This window comes from Ursus arctos, unplaced genomic scaffold, assembly GCF_023065955.2.
Source record: "Ursus arctos isolate Adak ecotype North America unplaced genomic scaffold, UrsArc2.0 scaffold_18, whole genome shotgun sequence".
Lineage (NCBI taxonomy): Eukaryota > Metazoa > Chordata > Mammalia > Carnivora > Ursidae > Ursus > Ursus arctos.
The window spans coordinates 4,261,664-4,286,427 of NW_026622852.1; the positions used below are offsets into that span (position 1 = coordinate 4,261,664).

Genomic DNA, 24,764 nt, shown 5'->3' on the forward strand with positions numbered 1-24,764 from the left:
TCCATTATTCAAATAGCCTTTTTATCTAATCAGTGTATCTTTCACTTAACATGGGCTTCATATTTTAGGCACTTAATAATTGTTTACTGACTTAAAGATAAACTTCACAATCAAATGAAGATAAGGTTGCCAACTAGCTTGCACTGAGAGCTACACCAGGTAAGAAATATACCTAAATTTGCCTCCAAGATACTAAAAGGACTTAATTTCACAGTCACAAGAGTTTGACCCTCTCAGGGTCAAATATAATATACTTCATATTTGCATATTATTGTATTTTTTCTCAGAGATACATAATCATACTTTCCTTTTACTCTTATAAAAATCTCTTTGAAGTATATTAGGAAGCTAATGTTATCTCCACTTTACAGGAGATAACACACCCACCACCCCCTGTATTATGACAAGCTTCCTTACATACTTACAGGTTCTCAAAATATTTTTTTCAATTCCTATTTTCATATGTGTTACAACCTTTCTAAAATCCTCATTTTATGTAATGGATTCTGTAGTAACGCTTGCATGGTATGGGAGAAAACCAAGTTTGGCTGGTTAATTTTTCCTGCAATGTTAAAAACTCAGTCCCTAGCCTGGAGCTACATATCCTGGTCTGAAATCCCATGACTCCTTGTCCCAAGCTTCCTCTTACTGATTTGGCTGTTTGGTTTTTGTGGTGATTGTGGCGGTTCACAATCTCTTTGATACTCTTCCCTTCGGGAGACGGAGGCCTGAATATGGCTGAACTTAAGGACTTGTTTCTAATAAATAAAATAAAGCAAAATGATCAGAGAGAATATGTCTTAAAAACATACTATGGCTTCCTTCTTGGTTACTCTGTCTCTCTCTCTCTTCAAATACTTGCTTTTGGTAAAGCTAGCTTACCAATGAAGGGGCCAACGTGACAAGAAACTGAGGCCTCCTGCCAGTAGCTTTCTGAGTGAGCCATTCAAGCCTTCAGACTGGAACACAAGCCAACATTTGATTGCAACTTAATGAGAAACCATAAGCCAGAATCACCTAGCTAAGTCGTTCTCAAATTTCAGTGCCATGAATTGATGAGAAAATATTTGGTTGATAATTCACTACTCAGTAATAGTAAATGCTGTATTTTTTGAACATTTTTGTTTCCATAGTAGGAGAACACAGGCTGACAAAATCATTTGGTCATGCTGGTTGAAATTCTGGGCATAACAGAATACACAGTAAAATGTATGAATCATAAATGTATGGCTGAATTCAATTTGATATATATACACACACACGCACATACATACATGTGCTTATATTTCTAATGTATCATTTGTTTATACCTTTGCTCAATTGTTTAAATAATTGCTACTCATAACACTCTGAATGCTTAAAAGATGACATTGATTCTTCATTTAAGGATATTCATAAGTATTGAAGTCAATTAAATAGGATATGATCATGTTTCTTTCAAAGTGTCACTGGAGAAGTTCCCAGATGGAATGAAAACTGAGAAAAAAAATTAAACTCATTCTTCTTTCTAAATGCATCTTACTGAATTATTGAACTATACATATGCACACATATGTACATATATGGAGACATATAGTGTGTGTGTATATCTGTTTGTGTGTAATATGTATGCATGGTGTATATCAACTATATGATATTATAAAAAGTTACTTCATCAATTCCATTTCTGTATTTATAAAATGAATGCTATTATTACTACACCATAGAGTTATTACGAAGATGAAGATAAAAATGCCATTATGTATCTCCAATGCCAAGCATAGTGCCTTATTCATAGAAATCACTCATAAAGTATCAATTCCCTTTTCTCCTTTTCTACCTTTCTTCTTTGTTTCTTATCTGTAGCTAATTAGTGCCACAGAACTAATTGAAAAGGAAAGAAGTGTAATAGGCTCCACAAACAATAGTTGAAACCCATGTGAAGTTTAGGTAGTTTTATATGTGTACATTATCACAATTTTTTTTTTCTGGAGAAAGCAAGAAGGGTTTTATCTTTAAATGTAAAACTGGTCTTTAACCATCTTTTATTCCTCCTTGATAGAAATTGTTTTGTAATTTAGGTGGTCAAAGCCTAGAAATGAAATGTTAACATGGATTAACTCTTGTTTTCCTATAACATTCATATCCCACACAATTGTTCCAGTAGAATGCTACCACATTTCATTGGTTTTGCTCTTTGTTTAAAAAGAGGTATTTTTAAAAATCAATAATACTCAACTTGAAGGGACTGTTCTTTTATTTTTAAAAGTTATGTTTACTTACACTGGATGAAACAAAGGAATAGTCCTATAATTGACTATTTTCTGGACTTCAGACCTGAGTCTCTCTGTCTTAAGCCAAAGACAAGTTATTGGAAGCCTGCTGTGGGCTCAGACAATTAATGGAGCAAGGAGATGAGAACAGGAAGAACAGCAGCAGCTCATAAGAACAGCTGGTGAATCTGTTCCTGCTGTGACAAATAATTTGTCATCTCTCCTTCTGTCTTTGCATCTCTTACCCTAAATTTAAAGCCCAGTGAACAATATTTGATTGACCAAGCTGAGGTCAGGTATCCTCTCTTGGCCGTACTGAAATGGTGAGAGAAAATGAATATAGCCCTCGTGGCTGCTACCATGGTTGGCAAATACTTGAGTTTACTCTCACAACAAAATTATACTTGATGGAGAGCAACAATTCCCCAAATTAGGAAAGACAAAGGTAGGTGGTCTGGAAAAAATGACTAAGTTCTTTTGTCATGTCTTGACAAACTAATTTGAAAGGAAGAGAACTTGTACATGCCAATGAGATTACAGAAATGGGGAGGGGGCATGATAAGATGGGAGAGTAAAATTTTATAATTATATGAATATTAATATCTCATGTTTGGTTAAAACACTGATAATAACAGTAAATATACAAATTGGAAACATTTTTAAATTACAATAGGGAATGTAAACATAGAATAACTAGAAAATACTAAAATCTTTGTCAAAAATTGTTTATTTAAAAATATAATGTAAATAAAAACATTATTTAAGCAATAATAATGTATTTATCTAACTTTGCACATTAAATCATAATTAACTAAGAAATGCTATAATCAAGTGGCTAAAAATACAAAGGGGATAAAGCTATATCTTTTCTCTTAAAAAAGATTATGACCTGAGAAATTCAGCCTAAGATTACCATCTTATGTTGGATAATCTAATTAAAAACAACCCACTCCCGAACAATTAATCCTAGGAGCTAAGGCAAACAGATTTTTATCACTTTATAGTGTTCAACCCAAAATGAATGCTTCAAATAGCCAATCTCACACTTGCTTAATCTACTAGGTGAGCTGAAACTTGAAAATCCTTATCTTCTTGATTCTTATCAATGAGGTGGGGGGTGGTGATATAACAAGTTAAAAACATAGTTAAAAATGCCTGGTTTTCTTGTTGTTTTGGTGACAGGATTATATGTCTACTCTCTATAAATACAGGAAAACAAATGAGTAATAAAAGATGATTTCAGTATAGATGCTAATTACTTGTACTTAAACACACAAATGGAACTCTATCCTTCATTCCCCCACAAAGCATTTTAACAAGCAGTTATTGAATTTATGTAGTTTTGTATCCTGAATTCTCTGCCTGGAAGAGACAAATTCGAAATATAATATTCTCTTACGAGTATATTATTGGAAAGTGGATTTCTGACATAACCAGGAATTTTACGAATGGAACTCATGCAAGTGATACAACAAATCGGAGAATAAAAAGTTGAACAAAATTTTATTTTGGCACTTATATGTAAAAGTACGTATTTTTTTGTATATTTATATATAAAATTATACAATTATACATAATTAAAATGGTAAGACTTTCCATCTGAAGCTGCTTAGCATTTTGGAAATTATCTTATTTGCCAAGCAATACTACTCTGTACAATATATGCCATTAGGTATGTACCCAAGTTAGCTTTTTTTTTTTAAAGATTTTATTTATTTATTTGACAGGGAGAGAGACAGTCAGTGGGAGAGGGAACACAAGCAGGGGGAGTGGGAGAGGAAGAAACAGGCTCCCAGCGGAGGAGCCTGATGTGGTGCTTGATCCCAGAATGCCAGGATCACACCCTGAGCCGAAGGCTGAAGCTTAACCACTGAGACACCCAGGTGCCCCCCTAGTTAGCTTTGTTTTTCCTCTAACTACTTTTGTTACTTGTTATCTCTATTAAGTTTTGAGAGCAATAACAGGTATGAAATTTAAATGACTGAGAAATACTTCCTTCTTCTAGTAACCAGGCCATTACCTCTTTCTGCTCTCTTTGTCAGTGTCTCTGTCAAGAAAACTGGTGATATGCAGAATAACATGGGACTGTCCAAAGATGCATCTCCTTTTTCATTATTTCACACTCTTTACAATTCTATTTCACACTTTTTTTTAAAAAAAGTATATTACCCTGGCAATGTCACTATTTACCTGTCCATTATGGTGCAGTGGAACAGATGTAGCTATGTGGAATAATAGGTTAAGACCCTTTTGTATGCTGAGCTTGCAAGACTAAATTCTCTAGCACATAGAATGCATTATGTTCATCTTGCCCTTTAAACTACTGAAAAGAGGTTTTAGTACAGTTGCAAAAAATCAACTATTAAGAAAGAACTTGTGGAACATCAACTACAGTTTCTGTTTTACATGCAATAAGAACTACTAAGTATTCGAATACTCAAGTAGCAGAGAACTACAAATTGTCTGCTATGTACCATCATTACCAATATGTCCATTCAAGCTAGTGATATTTAATTAGCTAATATGTAAATCTAGCTCAATTTTATTAACGTAAACCAATTCACTATAATGAAGCATACAATTACATGTTTCTATCAACTGTCAAAATATTCTGCAACAAATTATGAAATCTCTTGCTACTTTATGAGGTTTATTACGGAAGTTTCATAATACATGTCTTTTCTGAACAAATACATAACATAGATACACTAACTGATAAATTGCTTTTTTCATGTTTGACTTAGTATTTTCTTAAGGCATTAAGAAAGTAGTTTATATATTTGTAACCAATACAATTAGATCAGCCTAAGTGTATTTCTAATTCTTTCCTGTATATTGCTCTTCATCTTTCTGCCTGGAATGTCTCCTGCTTTAATGCTAATGGCGGAATCCTCTCTAGTGTTGAGACCCAACTCAAATCATGTCTATTTTAGGAAGTGACATTGCTTGTCACCTGGAACTCCTCTTACTGACACTTGAGTCTCATCCAATGGTGGTTTTCCATCATTGATTGAAAACACAAATGCCCGAGATGTATCCTAGATCTACTTAATCACAGTCAATGAAGGCGGCTAAATTTTTACAAGTTCCTAAAGTAGTTCTGATGAACATCAAAGTGTGAGAACCATTGCTCTATGCTTTATTTGCAAATCTGGTATCTTACTATTCTTGGCTTTGTTTTACAGTCATTTATATTATGTATCTTTGATTTTCTTAAAAGTAGCTTTTGAGGGTGGAATCTGTGTTCACTATTCTCTTTATAGCTCTTATAGTACATGGTAGGTGTTACATAAATGTGTTGAATAAAAGTATTGAGCAAATGGAGAGATGAATGAGCTCCAGGGTGATTTCTAACAACATAAAAGTTGCATTTCAGAATGTTTTAAATTATCTTGTTAACAGTAATTTTGCAAATTGCCTAGAATTTTTCTAATGTTAGGGCCACAGGTAGTAAGCAATGGGAGAAATGCATTAGTTAACATCTACCTGATAACCAAAGCTAGTGGTATTTTAATTTGGTTCTAAAGCAGAGATAACAAGGAGAGTTCATCTTATGTTCACCTCTGATTATTAGTGGCTACTTGGTGTTCTGGGTTGAGAGGAAAAAATCTGAGGCTGTCTATAAATTCAGTATAAAGTAGTCCTATGTACCTTGATAATGCGTTTGGCTAAGGGAAAGAGATGTCATGGAATGTATGCTAAGAATGTGCCATCCTTATATTCTTTAAAAGATTAGAGTGTCCTTTGGGTGTTGTAAATAAAAAGGCACAATTCCATCAGCCATCACAAATTCAAATGCCTGCAGGGACCACGAAGGTAAATACAAGTAAGTAAAGTAGCTCTGAAGCGGACTGGGCTAACTGGAGGGCAATTCTAAAGAGCTATCAAGCACCTAGCCCTGGCTGGTCAATTGTATTCCAAATCTACAGTCTACAAATCCAGTGTTATTAGATAGTAGGAGCCCCAAAACAAGATTTCTCTGGGTAAATTTCCTGATTTCCGAATGTTTTCAACCAACTCAATTTATACACACACACACACAGAGTAAATAAATAAATATAGGCCAAATAAATAATTACTTTTTACACCTTGTAAACTTATTTAGATTCTTTGTCTGTCTTTGCCTACTTCTAGCTCTCTCTTTCTCTTTCCTGGATGTTCCAAAATGATTTAGACAGTTAGAATCAATCGCTAAAGATTCAATCCTTCATTCTTTATAAAGGGAACCTCCATGGTGAACTCCTGACACTGTCTTTGTCCCAGAAAAGACAGCTTCAAACAGCCCTTTGTTGGCTATTTTGTTTGAAGGTGGTGGATCTCCATACCTTATACAGACCTTCTTAAGGTGAATGAATGAACTGGAGCATCAAAAGAAAGGATCAAATATTCTTTTAAATTTTAAGAGTCTCAGCTAATGTAATTACAGTTCTTTTAAGGTTAAAATGTGTTTTGTCTTAATAAAAGTAGATAAACAAATAGGAAGAAATTGGGAAGAAATGCATATTAAAAACAAAAAACAAAACCAAAGAAACTTCCAAATGTTTTGGGTTCACTTTGAATTAAGTACTATTTGAATTACTACAAACCAGTTAGGGGAAATCATTCTTGTCATGACCAGTATTTTGCCTTGCAGCTTGCCTTCTCCCAGAACTCCCTACCACACGGTTAAACAGCTGCACAAGCAAATTCTCTAATACCTGGTCACAATGCTGAGTTGACATACTTACAATCACAGAAAGCTCTAGGGCATTGTCCACAAGCATGTGCATGTGTGCCTTCCTATTTTTCTCTTCCTGAAGGGCTGTTTTCACCCACCATGTACTAGTATTAATAGAACTTGCTGACCCCAGAGTAAGAGTACTTCACCTGTGAAGGAGTGTAGGTGTTGCATGAAAGGTTTGCATATCAATACTAATACCTGTCCAACCTTACTTAGCCCAATAAATCTCTCAGAGGGTATAACTCAGGCAGTTGACCACAAGCTGTTATAATTAGGTCAGATGAGGAATGCAAACTCTCTGCCATTAACCATGTTTTTCAGCTCTCCAGATTTGAACAAATACCCCCAATTGACCAAAGGTTAACACTCATGACCCAGCATCTCTTCAAACAGCAGGTGGAGACATGATTTTCATTTTCCTTGAGTTTATTTAAAGTCTCTCCGATATGCACTAAACTGGTAACATGATTTGCATTTCAATGTTGGAAAATTAGGCCTGCCTCTTGGATTGACTCAGGAGCCTCTGGGTGTTGGGGAAATGGAAATTTACAAAACAGCACAAACAAAACTAAAACCAAAAAGAGAAATAACTATCAAGTCAACAAATACATCATTGGAAATAAAATAAGTCTCCAAATGGTCATTTTCCTTGTGCATTTCCTACAACCAGTCTTGCAAAGTCTATTTGTTTATGTATTTACTTATTTATTTACATCATTGATTTTTATTGTTGGATCACATGTAGATGCAAACTCAGCCAGGTCGGAGACAAATCAGCCTTCCTGGTCAGGAAGTGTGAATCAGTATGAGATGAATTACATTTGAAATTGATCTCCTCTACTCCCTTACCATGTCCAAAGACCACTCATGTCCTATTTTATCCTGTATATTATTTGTGATAAGAAAGGAAATGGAAATCCAAAATTAGAAAACCTTGGAGTTGGGAGCTAAAATGCAGGGGCATATCAGGAACGTGTGTCACAATTGAGCCTGGGAGTTGTCAACCATGATTTCCAGGGCTGTGATTCGATTTCTGATCCATGTCAGGCAGCCCTGTTGAACATTATGTGAGGGATTAGCACCTGAACCCTGCAGCGTGTAAAAGGACCTGTAGTGGCTCTCTGTTACCCACAGGATAAAGTTCAAGTTCTTCCATGATATAAAATTTTCTTATGATATGACTTCTGCCCACTTTTCTAGCAATATCTCCCCTACTGTCCTTGTAAAATGTTGCACAACCCACACATGAGGAGCTACTCACTGGCAAGTTTCACAGTTCTCTGCCTTTGCAAATGCTGATCTCACTAGGAAATCCCTCTCTTCCTTCTTTATTTTGAGAACTGCTACTGCTGATTTCAAGAGCCAGATTGGATCCATTTCTCTGGAACTGAACTTTAGTTGGATGCATTTTCCTTTGGGCAAATATTGTATCTCCTGTGTATTCTAGATTTTAGATTTTGTCACACTATATTGCTATATTTATTTTTCTTGTGTTTCTCCATACAAGACTGAGAGTTCTTTGAAGCAAGAAGTGTGTTCTCTTCATCTGTATCCTGAACAAACAGCATAATGGGGTACTTTACACATTTTAAGGCTCAAACAAGTTAATTGTTGACTAAAATGTTTAAATAAATAGCCTGGGAGGTAACTTTTCTAGAAATATTGTATATAATGTCTTTGAGATATTAGTTAAATCTAGCCACTGCTGCAGTCTCAACCATGCCTTGGGCCACCTTGAGGCCTTTACTTGTCTTCTTTTCCCCAGTGAAATACAAAGTTCTTCTCAGAATGATGGCATCAAAAACAATCAGTTGAACCTGCCCATTGCATCCACAAGCTATGCAATGCTTTTAGCCCTCTACTATTGTAGTTAAACTGTTTTCCTGGCAGCTAATTTTACCATGGGAGTCTTTGCTGCCTCTAAATCTAGATTTCAGGATATTTTATGGTGACACATTTCTCTTAGGGGACCCTGTCTTTTAGAAAGCGAATGGTAGAAGTTGCTGTGGTTTCACTCATTTATGAAACATAAGAAATAGCAAGGAGATCGGTAGGAGAAGGAAGGGAAGAATGAAGGGGGGGTAAACAGAATGGGAAATGAACCACGAGTGACTATGGACTCTGGGAAACAAACTGAGCGTTTCAGAGGGGAGGGGGTAAGGGATTGGGATAGGCCCGTGATGGGTATTAAGGAGGGCATGTATTTCATGGAGCACTGGGTGTTATATGCAAACAATGAATCATGGAACACTACATTAAAAACTCACGATGTACTGTATGGTGACTAAGATAACATAATAAAAATGTTTTTAAAAAAGAGTGAATGATATAAACAAATCTGAAATCATTTAGAGAACAAATGTAAAGACATTAAACAAAAATATTAGCATAATATGCCCAGCAAGCAAAATTGTATTTTGGGGACAGAAAATAAATAGATTAATAATGAAATTTCTAAAAAGGAACTATTGTGAGATTCTCTGAGTGAGACAGAGAGAGATTGAGGACTGTCTAGCAGCAACATCCCAGAAGTCATACTTCTTATGTGAATTCTTGAAGTACACACAGATACACTGATATTCAGATGTGCAACCTTCCAGAGTAAATGTTTTCAGAAAACCAAGGTCATGGCATTTGATTTTTCCTCTAAGGATCAAAAGTACCTATGAATTCCACATGCAATCAATATAAACTTATTAGTTAGTAAAAACTGAAATCTTTATTAGTTAACATTTCTTAAGTTCTAAATAATTGGCATTGAGTTTAGGAATTATTGATGAAATGTTATTCTACTAATTAATACACAATGATTACTCTTATTAAAATTAGTAGCAAAAGTTGGCATATGCATTATTTATTTTATTGGATCACATTTTTGAGCTTGATTGCATGAGCTTTGAAAAAATGTATGCATATACACTTCTTTCTTTCCTTACTTAAACCCTCAAACTGCTTCCTTTTGAGTGATTATGAATATGTTTGAAATTTCGTTTGAGTTTAGTCTGCCGGAGTCCCAACTTACGCCAGAGTATAAGGACTAGTTTGAGTGATTTCGAATGAGGAACTGTAATTTTGATAGTACTCTTTCCTTTCGGTAAAATGGCCTTACTCTCATTGAGCTTTAGTGATTGATGGAAGTCATGCTGTAACAGTTTCCCAGGACTGCCATAACAAATGATCACAAACTTGGTGTCTTATTTACCACAGAAATCTATTCTTTCACAATTCCAGAGGCCAGAAGTCAAAATCCAACATTTAGAAGCAGGGTCATACTCCCTACAAGAGATATTCGGAGAATCTGTTCCGTGTCTCTTCTAACACTGGTGGCTGCCAGCTGCCTTGACTTGTGGTGGTGTCACTCTGATCCATGCCTCTCTTTTCACATTGCTTTCTCCTTTTATGAAGACACTTGTCAATGGTACGAGTCCAATGAACAGTCCACCTCAATGGTCCAGGATCATTTCCTCTTCTAAAGACTTTTTATTTAATTACTTCTGCAAAGATCTTTTTCCCAAACAAGGTAACATTCACAGGTTCCAGGGATTAGAATGTGGACATATCTTTTTGGAGGGCAACCATTCAGCCACTATACATGTTTTTCTTTAGGAATTTTATAATTACTAAATCATCTGTTTGGATAAAGTAAGTCTGCATATTTTCCATTTCCTTCCTATTTTTATTTAGGTTTTGTACTTATATTATGGGTATCTTTTGGGGCTACATCTGAGATTGGTTTTAGAAATAAATTCATTTTAATAGGAAGCTTTTCATTGCTGTTTTTTATTGTCTTTTTGTTTAGCTACCTAGGGAAGAATTATAGTTTTGTATATAATTAATTGTATTATTTGTAGATAGATACATTTTAACATGTAAGTATGGTCCTAATGGAAGATTCTCTTTCATTCCTGCCATAAATTATGTGTCAGTTTAAATAATATATCTTTCAATAGTGAAAGGAAATAATCCAAAGATGAAGAGGATTTGGAGTTAGTTTCACTAACATTCATGATTAACATCTGGAAGCCTTAGAAGTGATTTAAGAGAAATATCAGTGCATATTTCTTGTTGGATAAATCTCAATGGAAAAGGCATACAAATATTTGAAAATAAGTCACTGCTTATTTTTCTTCATTTACAGTCATGTAAAGCCCTGCACACTCTTATTCTTTCTACTCTTTGTTCATTTATTCAATTCCTGGATTTGAATCCCTCCAATTACAAATTCCCAGGCCACCAAATATTCCTGAGAATATAACATCCACACTTTCTATGGCTGTTGTTAGAATATTTCTGATTTATTATGGCTTTATATTTATTCTACAATATCCGTTACTGAAAAACAGATTGTAAAATTTTGACAAAGATCTCTTTCTGATCCTTCCATGATATAGATGAGCTTTTCTGGCTCCATAAAGAAGAAAACACAAGTCAGTTAACTAACACAACTGCACTAAGTAAATAAACAAAGCTCAAGTAAATACAGACGAGGCTTTGCTGTGTGCAAACAGACCCAGAAGAAAAACAATGAACATCTGTAGTTCAATGCCATTGGAGCATTAATTTGCTTTTAGGTGTTCGAGAAGAATAAAAATGTTTGGTTTGATTACAATGATGATTTTATTTAAATTTAGATCTCATTGTTTCTGATTTATTTCCAATCATCCCATGAACTGAATTAGCCTATATCCATAATTTCTCTTAAAAGCTATTTTCTTTTTCTTTTTCTTTTTTTGAGCCATTTGCTTTTTAGGCTGACCAGAAGATACTCAGTTTTTTCTACTTATAGTTCAACTGAGAGAGGTAAGGATAACAAAAATCTCTTTGTACATCCAAAAGATTAAGATCTACTTTTAATAACCAGACAATGTTCCAACCCTAAAACTATCTCACTAACACTAGAAACTTGCAATGTGATTCTAACAAAGAGAATGTATCCAACATTGGGCAACTGTCTGTTCTGCTCTATAAGCAATCACATAAATATGATGATTGGATCACCCTGATAGATTTATAAAAAGAAGGTAAAAATAATTAGCCCAAGAGTCTTTATTGATACATACACCAGGAAACATTGCAAACCACAACCAAATTAAACTTTTATAACAAGGAAAACATGATGGTTGATTATAAAATGTAATTCAATTAATCACTGTTAGAAGAAAGATGCCACAAGGGCTAGAATTTTGTCCATGCTCAATACTATATCCTCAATACCTAGAACAATTCCTAGCATATAGAATATGCCTTAAAATATTCACTAAATACATATTTAACACAGGACAATAATGAGATATACACATTTACTCTATAGTAAAAGTCATTGTTTTTGGCAGAAAGTGGACTGTTTCTCAAAAATAATTCAGCTTCCTACTAATAATCTTTAGAAAAGCTAATGCCCTGCTTGTCTGGCCAAAACCTCCTTTGCTGGTCTTTAGCTCCTTTTCTGACTTCATGATTCAGAGAAAATGCCCAAGCCTCAACTTCAAAAATCATTTTATTGTAGTAATGTTCAAGGAAGTTGTGTTTGGCTCCTTTAATCTTTGGATTGATTGTAAAGCCTTGAAAGTTTCTTGCAGGAGCAAAATACTCCAAGACAAAAACAGACCTTCCTTGAACTTTAGAGTAGGAAGAAATCTCAAACGTCACCCAATTACATCTTCATTGTTGACAACGAGAAATAACTGGATCAGAAGAAAGGCAATGTGTGTCCAGTAGCCCTGGGAATGAGTGACAGAGAGAGGACTAAAATCCAATTCCCTTGCTGCTTGGTCTTAGAACCAAGAGTGACAAATAAGACCAAATAAGAGTGAAAATGATATCACTGGCTTTTGAGATCATAGAAGAAAGAACTCAAGGCTTTCAGCCTCTGTGGCTGAACAAATGCTGCTGAAGAATCCTTTGAAATTATATCAAAACCTTATTCTTCCTTTAGACTTCCCTTACCTCCACCCTTCCTTTCTTTTCAAATAACATCTGAATTCAGGCTCTTTCCTATTTTCTCTTTCTCTATTTTCTCCTCCTGATGATTGTAATGTTCTTGCCCAAGAGATTGAAAATTTTCTAATCCAATCCTAAACACTGACTTAATAAAAAGTCATCATTTTTCTCAAGAGGACACTTTAGAATGAAAATGACTGCCAAAAGATTTCAACCAATGATTCGCAGATCTGGAACTAGAACCCAGATGTTGTGTGCCCTAGTGTACGTTCTTTGTATTATAAGACACTATGGAAGAAATGACAATGCCCTGATTAATTATCAGAATCCCAAAGATGAACAAAATGATACTATCATGTTGTCATTCTTCTATATGAAAATTGACAATCTTCACACACACACCCTCCATCCCCTGCCTCTGCAGAAGGCCCTAGCTCCCTCTCCATTTATAAGATAAATCCCCAAATCCTTTTTGTCTAACTTTTGTTGACTTCTACATTCAGTGGGATTTCTACATTTCCCTTTCAGGACCAAGCTATTTTTTATACCATCCCCAGAACAAAGAAATCTTTTTTTTTTTTTTCAGAACAAAGAAATCTTACTCTCACTTATGCCCTGACTCTCTAAGATAACTTAATCTATCCTTTACCTCTCTCTCTCTTTCTCACTCTTTTTCTCTCTCACACACAACATTTTGGATATATAAAATATCCAATAAGAAATTTAACATTTAAAACGTGGACCATACATTGTCATACTGAAAAGACAGCTGGAGATGATCTAGTAAAATCTCTTTTTATAGATTAAAAACAAAATTCTGGAAGAGTTAAGTGACTTTGTTAAGATTTCCAAGTGTTGTGAAGAGCACTGAGGAGAAGGAAGAAAGACAAAGACAGGAAACTTTCTTTATATGGTCAGAGACTTATAGATAATACATAGTCATAATTCTGTTTTACATATTGAGCACATGGTAGTTATGTAAACCATATGAGATATAACTCAAGAATGGAAGATTTGAGGAGCAACTGGGTGGCTCAGTTGGTTAACCATCTGCCTTCAGCTCAGGTCATGATCTCAGAGTGCTGGGATGGAGCCCCTGTATTGTGTGTGGGGGGGGTGTCTCTGCTCAGCAGGGAGTCTGCTTCTCCCTCTCTCTCTGGCCCTACCCCCCCGCTCCAACTCTCTTTCTCTCTCTCTCTCAGATAAATAAACAAAATCTTTAAAAAAAAAGAAAAAAGAATGGAAAATTTGGTTTTCATTTCCCAAGCCCAAGATCTTAATCACTAAACCCTCTGTTTTTTAATTTGAAGAGTAATAGAAAGCTCCTCCTCCCCCCAAAAAGAAAAGAAATAAGAAGAAAAAAATCAGAAATTTTATACAAGATACTCAAAAAATCTCTGTGCCATGGCAAATATAATAAAATGTCAACTCTACCGAGACTAGCAGGGGCGTTAAGAACCGGTGGCCTTGGGCACCTGGGTGGCTCAGTCGGTTAAGCAACCAACTCTTGATTTCGGCTCAGGTCATGATCTCAGGGTTGTGAGATGGGACCCCCATCCGGCTCCATCGTGGGCATGGAGCCTGCTTAAGATTCTCTCTCTCCCTCTGTCCCTCCAGCACCCCCTCCTCTCTCTAAAAAACAAAACAAAACAAAAAGAACAGGTGGCCTTAAGAGGTTTTTTTCTGAAATGAACCTTTTTGAAATAGAGGGACTTCTGTATTGAAAGAAGTACATGCAATGTTAGTACAGGAGCATTTACTCTTACATTAAAATAATTCGGCTTTTGGCAACAGTGGTAATGAAAGAATTCAAAGAGTAAGACAGTATGAAATAAATTAATATATATTATTTTATCTTAGGTATATATATATGTATACACACATATGTCTGTATATATGTACTCATGTGTATGTATATATATAAACACATGCATATATATATGTGTGTGTGCATATATATATATTAAAAATGATAGCTTCATCAGGCTTTTAGATAAACAGAACAGCCATAAAAATTACAATGCCTGACAGCTGCAAAAATAAAAACTGAAAGTGACAGTAGCCAATACTGCACTAGGCTGAAGTATGTAATTTACATCTTAGTGAAATTAAACATACTATAATAGCTTAGCTTCCAGGCAACAATACTATTAAATTTGCAGTAGTAGTTTATGACATCATCTGAAACCCCAGGATACACATTTGAAGCTGACTATTATGGTTAGTAGTCTGTATTGCTGTTCTGGTTAGTTTTTCATTTAATTCATTGCAGGCTTCTATTAAAAAAAAAGACAAATAGCAGCAGTTGAGGATGCTGTTTTTTACTAAAACTGTTAAGCCTCAGGCTGCAGTGATGTCACATTTCAGAATCAGTAATAATAGCTTATATTTGGGAAGTATTAAGAGGTCAGAATTATATTGAAAAGTATAATAATTTAAGCCTTTTTATGGTCAATAAGTATAATTTTAGAAGGTTTTCTAACTCACCTTTCTTTTCCAAAATGTTTCTTAGCTAAGTAAGACTGTAAAATGGTGGAATAACAATAAGACCTGCTGCTTTTAGCAATGGGTTTTATGTTACACAGCAGCAATCTCAGCCAAATATATTGTAATAAGACCACTGGAAGTTCAGATTCTTGTGGGAAGGATGCTAAGTTAAAAATGTTTCCAACATTTTGTGTGTAAATGAAATTCTCTAGAGTTGGAAGTTTATAACTCTCTCTCTCTCTCTCACACACACACATATATCAAATATATACATATTATACATATGTATTAGGTATGATATATATATATGTGTGTGTGTGTGTGTGTGTGTGTGTAATTTTTCAAAGGTCCCATTTTCTAAAACGTTTATGGAACTTCTTCATTATAACAGTGATTCTCAGAGGTTGGAGCAAGCCTCCTAGCATCTCTTGTGGTAGGTACAAGAAAGGACCCTGGTTTGATGCTTCCCATGTTCTTGTCTAAGACATTTGTGCCCTTCTTATCCAAACCCAAGCACTGAACTAATACAAATTTCTCATCTATTGCAAAGGGACACACAAGGATCAGAGAGATGAAAATGACTTGGCAAAATTTCTCCAACCACTGATTGCCAGATCTGGGAATAAACCCCAGGCTTCTTGTCTCAGACACCAAGTTCTTTCTATTTTAAGAAACCATATGAGAAGGAGAAAGACCCATAGAGGAAATTCAAGCAGACACAGCAAAAAAGGACATCTGAAAATAGAGGACAGAGGGCTATACAAATTTGTCCATAAGATGATTTAGACATGGACTTAACAGGACATTTGTCTGGAGAGCCTTTGCTTTTATAATGTACCCAACTTTTTTTTTTTTTTTTTTGCCTTTCCTCACTCAATGAATGTACCTTCAGTATAAGTGTGAAGCCTTAGAAAACTGGAAGTTCAAGTGGAGATCTCCACTTGCTCATTTGCTCAGAGTTAGTCTGGCCTGAAATAGGTGACCCTTTACGACCCTTTACAACCCTTTATGATCGAATTGAAGGGACTCCACTTGATCTCAAGTATCTCAAAAATATACAAGTTCTGAAGTCCTTGGGAAAGTATCACCTACACCTGCACTAGTCTTCTGGGAAACTTAACCGTTCCACCATTAGAGCTTCCTTCTTTGGATCAAGATATAAACTCCAGATTATTATCACCAATAAACACCGAGTAATAGTAAATGTAGACCAGGTGGAGAGGAAAATAAAAGTTTGGAGAACTTGGCTAGCACAGGTGGGTTTTGGGGGTGGGGATAGGGGTCTGGATACAATGTCCCAAATGAAGGCAGTCAATTAGAAGTTAGTAAGTGCCTAAGGAAAATAAACTTGTAAAAGTGATGTGAGAATACCTAAAGGAAAAACACTATCAACCTTATAGCTTTGGCTGAAGTATGCCTTAATGACTTTTGCAGAGTGAAAAGGCCTCAAGTCACAAATGATCTCCCAGTATTTGCCCTAAGTATTCAGAATTTAACAGACAGAGAATAGAAGGAATACTAGAGGTGAAGTCTGTGATGAAAACTATTTTCTGAGCTTGAGATAACATTGTAAAATATATTTCATATAAATGCTATACATGCAAATGAAGTAAGTAGATAAAACCATCTGCCTCTTGATTTTCAAAAGTAAAAAAAAAAAAAAAAAAAAGTAAATAAGTAAAAGAAACCATCTATTTAACCCAGAACATTGGGCTGAATAAAAGCAGACTCCATCAGCTAAAGCCCTGCATTTGAAACATGGAAACATTAAGAAGATCTGAGTAAGGCATGTGGTCCCCACTCAAGAGACTGCTGTAAAGGGAATATATTGAAAGTCATGATTCAAACAAAAAAAGAAAATCATGTTTACTAAAATTACCTATTTCTTTCTCTAGGAATGCAACTTCTTTCATCTCTTGCATGAGGGAAAAGGCAGTTAAGGACAGTTTAAGCCAAAAATGCCAATATGTTCAAGAGCACTTCAGGGAAAACTTTTGTCATTTTAATGTTTCTAGGGTACATTCTCTGTCCTCATTCCCATGACCATTTTTTCTCTCCCCCAATTTTTTTTTGTTCCCTTATTTGTATTTGAAAGGATGGGTTGGGGTATTGTGCAAAAATATTTTTGTTGAAAGTTGGACAGATTTGGTTTCATGGCATTCTGAAGTACTGACCCTAAATATTATAGTTTATAAAGATGATAGACAAAGGAAAACCTATTAGAAACATGAATGCAGAGAGTAGATATAATTGGTGAGACTAGTTGGTAGACTACATGTTCAAGTACTCTGTGACAATCACTTTTTCCCTGTTCTCCTTATCTTAGGATAAACAGTGGAGAAATACTGAGCATAACGCTTTTAAGTCTGTCCTTAAGGGGTTGATGATTATACTGCCCATACTGCCATCAATAGAAACTCAGAAGCAGCCCACAGATGAATCACTTAGCTAATTCTTTGGTATTTTCTCACAATTCTCTTTTCCATGCAGAATTTATTCTTTAATAGCCATCGGTACTGAAACTTATGTTTGCAAAAGCGAGTGAGTTGATTAATAGGTATTTTATACATCTGGTATTTTCTCATAAAAGACTGGAAAACTTATTTCAATTATCATACCACCAACAAGGATGCAATCTGTTCACAAGGCCTGTTTACGAGTGGCTGCTTTGGGTAATGGCTGTTTTCTTAGCACAGGAAATGAAATATAATATTATTAAACAGAGATATGCAGAATGAGGTGTCAACTTATCCATCTTCCTGATGTTTATAGGCTTCATTTTTTAGAATGTTTATTTTATTTTATGAGACCGCACGTTAAAATATCTCCTATTTGAAAAGATCTAATTTCTTTTATTCTGGTTTTAATGTCCTTGAATATTAACATTTTCAAACTTGTAAGCAATCAGCTAAGGAAACCTGTGGTAGGTACTATATTAATTCCGTTTAGATAAATGTGCCATAATGAGAGAGAATAAAAGTGAGCACTTTATCTTTGCAGGAGAAAAAGAACTGGTCTTTGCTAGAACGATAAATGATTTTTCATTGTTAGAGATGACCTGTGATAATAGGGCACGGGGGATAGTGGTTGGTGGAAGACAAATCTCAAACAAGGAGTGTGTGTGTGTTTCTGGAGGGAGGGGCATGAATCAAGTTACTGTGGTAAAAATAATATAATTAAGTTTTGAAGGGTTTTACTAAAATCAGTGGAAAAATCTAGATGTATATATTTTCAGCCAAGTGTGGCTCCTTCAATCATTTTACTAACTTTCAGTTTTGTCTTGGAGGGGTGGAAATGAGAAAGAATAAACTTTTTGAAAAGGTTAATATCTCTGCTCATTAAATTATAATTATTTCTATTTCTTTCCCAGGAAGGCATGCTGCTAATAAGTGGACATACCTACAGATAAAGGAAAACAGAGGAACGACTTCCTTTAGTGAAGGAACAACTTCAAACAGTATAGAATGTAGAACTTTACAAAGGTTTCTCAAAAAATGATATAAAATCTCCTTATATTAGGAAAAGGAATATTAAAACTGGCAAGAGATACACCATGATATCCCATAGTGTAATTTCTTACTGATGATTTAATGTATACTCAAATGATGAGTAGTCCATGGAAATAATTTTAGGATAAGAAAAATCTGCTTCTTTTTTTTTTTTTTTAAAGATTTTACTTTTATTTATTTTAGAGAGGGAGCATGACCAGAGGGGAGAAGCATAAGGGAAGCGAAAGGGAAGGAAAAGAATCTCGAGCAGACTCTGCCCTGAGCATGGAGCCCAACGCAGGGATCGATCTGATGACCCTGAGATCATGACCTGATCTGAAACCGAGGGTTGGACACTTAACTAACTGAGCCACCCAGGCGCCCCAAGACAAATTTGCTTCTTAAGATATCCTCTAGATCAGGGTTGTTGAGTAGAAACATAATAAGAGTCACAGGTGTAATTTAAAATTTCTAGTAGCCACATTAGAAAGAGTAAAATGATGGGACAGTTAATTTTAATGATATATTAAATTTATCCTATTATACCAAAAATAGTGTCAGTTTAACATCTAATCCAATATAAAAATTATTGATGTAATATTTTACATATTTTTTATCATACTAAGTCTTTGAAATCTGGAGTTTATTTTCCATTTACAGCATATCTCAATTTGGGTCAGTCAAATTTGGAATGTCCAATAGTCACATGTAACAAGTAGCTATCATATTAGGCATTGCAGCTCTAGATTTTCCAAAATATGTCTTTTTCTAGAGAAATGAACTGTGATTTATGCACCAATGTTTATCAGTTAAAAACTTCCTTAATATAGAAATCAACCTGGTGTTATCACTTACTTAGTCAATGATTTCTAGAGCTAAGATCTATATGGAAAAATCAGAGGAAATTTTATAACAGAATCTAGGTATTTGCTTGTTTTTAATAGTATATTTCTTATTTATATCTTATTTCATACAAGAACAAAGACAAAATTCATTTTTGGTATTGAGATACATAGTTACCCTTTTGAACTACTGAAATAATATTTGTCCATTGATTAATATCTGCTTCTACATTGACATGATTATACTTTATACTTTATAAAATTATAAATTATACTTTATAAAATTATCCAGCTAAATTAACAATTTTAGTTACAGACTTAAAATTATTTCTCTTCTCCCTAGAAAAAATACATGTGATATATATAAAAAATTGTATTGTCAATTTCACTTTTTATATAATTTCAGGGGAATTACTGAAACTCAGAAGCTCAGATTAAAAGAAATGATTTATCAGGAAATATGTATGGAAGAAAAAATATCAATTTTATCTGGTGAAGACTGAACTTATAGTCAAAAGTTCTGTGACCTCTGTTATATTTTGATGGGCTCATGAGATCATATTATCTTAAATGACCTCCAAAATCATTCTAATTATCATTAGAATTTCACCCTTCTTCACTGTGTACTTTGTTTCTGCTTTATAGGTACATACTGTTTTCATTTTTTCCACCTTTTGAAAAATATATTATCTTCCATGGGAAACTTGAAAGAAGGTACTATGTCTTTTTCCATTCCTCTCACCTCAAAAACATAATTCAACACCTCATTAACTTAGGTGGATTGGACCAATTATTGACTAAATGAATATAAAGGGATGATTATAGTATTTTTCTCTGTCTTCAGTCAATAGTGTAACGTAACCATTTTAATATATAATTGCATATTCTATTCCCAAGTATACCTTGGATAGCTTTTGTGTAGTTTATATATATATGTATATATGTGTGTGTGTGTGTGTGTATATATATACTGTAACTTCATGAAAGCATTATATTCTTGGTACTTAGTATAGTGTCTGGCTCACAGTAAGTATTCAATTTTTTTTAAAGATTTTATTTATTTATTTGACAGAGAGAGAGACAGCCAGCGAGAGAGGGAATACAAGCAGGGGAAGTGGGAGAGGAAGAAGCAGGCTCCCAGCAGAGGAGCCCAATGTGGGGCTCGATCCCAGGACCCTGGAATCAGGCCCTGAGCTGAAGGCAGATGCTCAATGACTGAGCCACCCAGGCGCCCCAGTAAGCATTCAATTTTTAAAAATTAATTAATATGCATTGCTCTTTGAATGTATTCATTTTTGTTTAAAGTTGTTATATTGAAATTCTCATCTACCAGTTTCCAGTACACTTTAATTGTCAAGAAATCATTCAACAGGGCTCCTGGGTGGCTCAGTCAGTTAGTCATCCAACTCTTGAATTCAGCTCAGGTCATGATCTCAAGGTCATGAGATTGAGCTCCATGTCTGGCTCTGCACTCAGCATGGAGTCTGCTTGTCTTTCTCCCTCTGCTCCTTTCCTACTCATTCTCTTTCTCTCGAATAAATAACTAAAATCTTTAACAAAAAAGAATTAATTCAACAAATATATACTTATTACCCATAATTTTTCATCTCTGTTTAGGTACTAGAGTAAAATTATCAGTTAAGGTTTCTGTCTTAAGGATATTTATATTCTAGTGGGGAAAATGTATGTAAACAAGTAAATAAGCAAACACAATAACTACAAATTGTGATAACTACTGTGAGGGAAAGCAGCACTGAGGAGTTCGGAGTAAGCAGGAGGAGGAAAATGTGAATATTTAGATGAGGATGTCAAGGAAGACCTCTCTGAAAAGGTGGCACTTAAACAGATGATACGGGGGATAATAACAATTCAGTGCTAAAAAGAAGGGCAGAAAGAGTGTGCTAGGCTGCGAGAAGGGCAAATACAAAAGTCTTGAGGTGACAAAGATCTTGAACATTCAAGGAGACAAAAGAAGGTCAGTGTGGCTGGAGTGTGGTGAACTACAAAGTATAATATGCTGACATTGGCGAGTAAGGAAGGGCCAGGTCAGGGCAAGGAATGAAGGAAGAATTTGATTCTAAGAGGAAAAGGAAGTCATAGAAGGGATTTAGGCTGGGGGCCTGGGGTTATGTGATTTAATATGCTATATAAAGATTTCTTGAGCAATTGCTTATAAGAATGGACTATAGAGAGATGTGGATTCAGAAAAACAATTTTAAGATGATTATGTCTTGATATGATGGGGTCTTAGTTCAGGTAGGTGGCAGAGAAGATGGAGAGAAGTTACCAGATTTTAGATATATTTTGAAGGTAGAACCAACAGAATGTATTAGAATAGACAAATGGGGTGAAGGAAATGAGATATCAAAGAATATTCATAGATTATTTGTATGGACATTGAAGTAATTTATTAACATAGGGAAGATTATGAGATAAAAGCTTTGAGGATTGGAGGGATAAAGATTCCGTTTTGACCAATTGAGTTTAAGGTGTTTATGAGACTTTCAGTTGAAGACATAGTGAGGTTGTGGGCTACTAACAAATGTTGTTGATATAAAGCCCAAAATTTTAAATAACTATGCACTGTAAACATATTAGAAGTGAAAGGAAAACCAATCTTCAAACATTAATCATGTGTTAATTTATAATAATAATCAATTTACAGAAGTTTCCTGAGTACTTCAAGAGAGCAGGTAGCAATTGCACTACTATATATTTACCCAAAGAATACAAAAACCCTAATTCAAAGAGATACATGCACCCCAACGTTTATAGCAGAATTATCTACAATAGCCAAATTATGGAAACAGCCCAAATGTGCATTGACTGATGAAAGGATAAAGAATATGTGCATATATATATATATATATATATATATATATATATATATATACATATATACATACATTTATATACGTATATCATGAATATATATATTCATGAATATCATGAATATATATATTCATGATATTCATGATTCATTCGATACAGATAGATAGATAGATAGATAGATATATTAGAATATTACCCAGCCATCAAAAAGAATGAATCTTGCCATTTGCAATAACAAGGATGGAGCTAGAGAGGTATTATGCTAAGTGAAATAAGTCAGTCAGAGAAAGACAAATACCATATGATTTCATTATATGTGGAATTCAAGAAACAAAACAAAAGGTACACAAAGAGAAAGAGACAAACCAAGAAACAGACTCAACTATAGAGAACAAACTGATGGTTACCAGAAGGGAGGTGGATGAGAAGATGGGTGAAACGGGTGTTGGGGATTAAAGGGGGCACTTGTGATGAGCACCAGGTGTTGTATGGAAGTCTTGAATCACTAAATTGTACATATGAAACTAATATTATACTGCATGTTAACTAACTGGAATTTATTTTTATTTATCATTATTTTTTAAAGATTTTATTTCTTTATTTGACAGAGACAGAGAGAGCACATCAGGGGGAGCAGGAGAGGGAGAAGCAAGATGTGAGGCTAGATCCCAGGACTCTGGGATCATGACCTGAGTCGAAGGCAGACACTTAACTGACTGAGCCACCCAGGTGTCCTAACTAACTGGAATTTAGATAAAAAACTTTAAAAAACACTTTATTACAAAGAATTGAAGGAGTATTTTATTCTTCAAATTTATTTTCCTTGTCTTCAAAACAAAAAAAAAAAAAAAAGGAAAAACCCCATTTGTGAACTTTCTCATTTCTCCGAACATGGTGTAGTTTTAAAGGCATGCCCATTTTCTCCAAATTTCTAATTAACTCTTTCTTTTTCAGATTAAAAAGCCAGTTAAATGCACCTAAAAGGAATATATTTTCTGTCTGTTATGTTACGTCTGAATAGAAGATAAATATGGTTCATATTCTGAGTTGCACAGCAACATGTGAAAAAATCCTTTTAAAACATGCCATGAATTGAATTCATTAAATCTATTGGGTGTAGCAATTTAATGAAGCAAAAAATACTAATTAAATTATTAAAGTCTGGATAACAAGTAGTAATTAAAAAGACTGTTGCTATGCAACTCAGATAATTTCTATAAACAGTCTGCAAAAATGTATTGGTTAAATATGCTGGTATTTTGCCTTGACCTTTTGTAATCAAACATCTCTTCATTCTGTGAAAATGTGTTTCTGAGACTAACATTAAATAGAATTCATAGATTAGAAAAAAGAGGACATTTAGGATTTGATTGGGTTATGATGTGATTGGGTTATGCCTCCAAAGGTTATGTGTGAGGAGTTCAAAATTCTGAAAATGGAAATTATGGAATATACACAGAAGAATAGTAGCAGTTGCTTGAAGGCTTCATCCCTACTAAATATAATGATAAAAGCAGTGATTTGGTTTTATTATTTCTTTCATGAGGGTAGTAGCTCCTTATATCAGAGTCAGGTTAACATAGAATATAGTTTTTCTAAAGTCAAAACTTCTTTTGATATTAGATCTATTTTCCCAAACTGTCAGAGAATTAAAAGTAGGTCACAGGTTTTAAAAGTCTGCCAAGAAAACTGTCCTTGAAACTGCATACTCCAGAGAGTAGTTTCTGTAAATGGAAGGGATGGGTTTTAAAAATTATTTTCATCAGGCAGACACTGAAGGCAGTCACTAAGAGGCTGATATGTAGGCAACACTTTCATTCCAAATGTCGCAGTGAGGACTAAAAGAAAATTATCTTCTCATAGGAAAAACAAGTGGAGGGTTAAATCTCTTGCACAATCCAAAATATTCCCAATGTTTGAAAACTACTATTTAATTACAAGCAGTATTGTTTGAGTACTAAGTTAATATTACTAAGTATTCTTAATCAAAGATACCCTAATTCTGTTCATTGAGACTGACCCAAACTTGGTGGAGTAAGAACAGTATTTAAAGCACAGGTGGTTGACGGATGACATCTACTTTGCCATAGTGGTCAGTGGGCGGAAAGTATTGCTTGAATGTATATGAGCTTCAAATCTTTCACTGTAACATTTTTTGAGCTTCCACGTTACCTGTCATAAGGCTGTCTCCTTGTATCACTGCCTG

At 34.6% G+C, this 24,764-nt stretch overlaps 1 long non-coding RNA gene across 1 annotated transcript in view; it reads right to left on the reverse strand.

The window, feature by feature from the left end:
- LOC130544001 (uncharacterized) overlaps positions 1–24,764 on the reverse strand; it is a 506,551-nt gene that overhangs the window by 46,624 nt on the left and 435,163 nt on the right. The gene's annotated exons all lie outside the window — the stretch shown is intronic.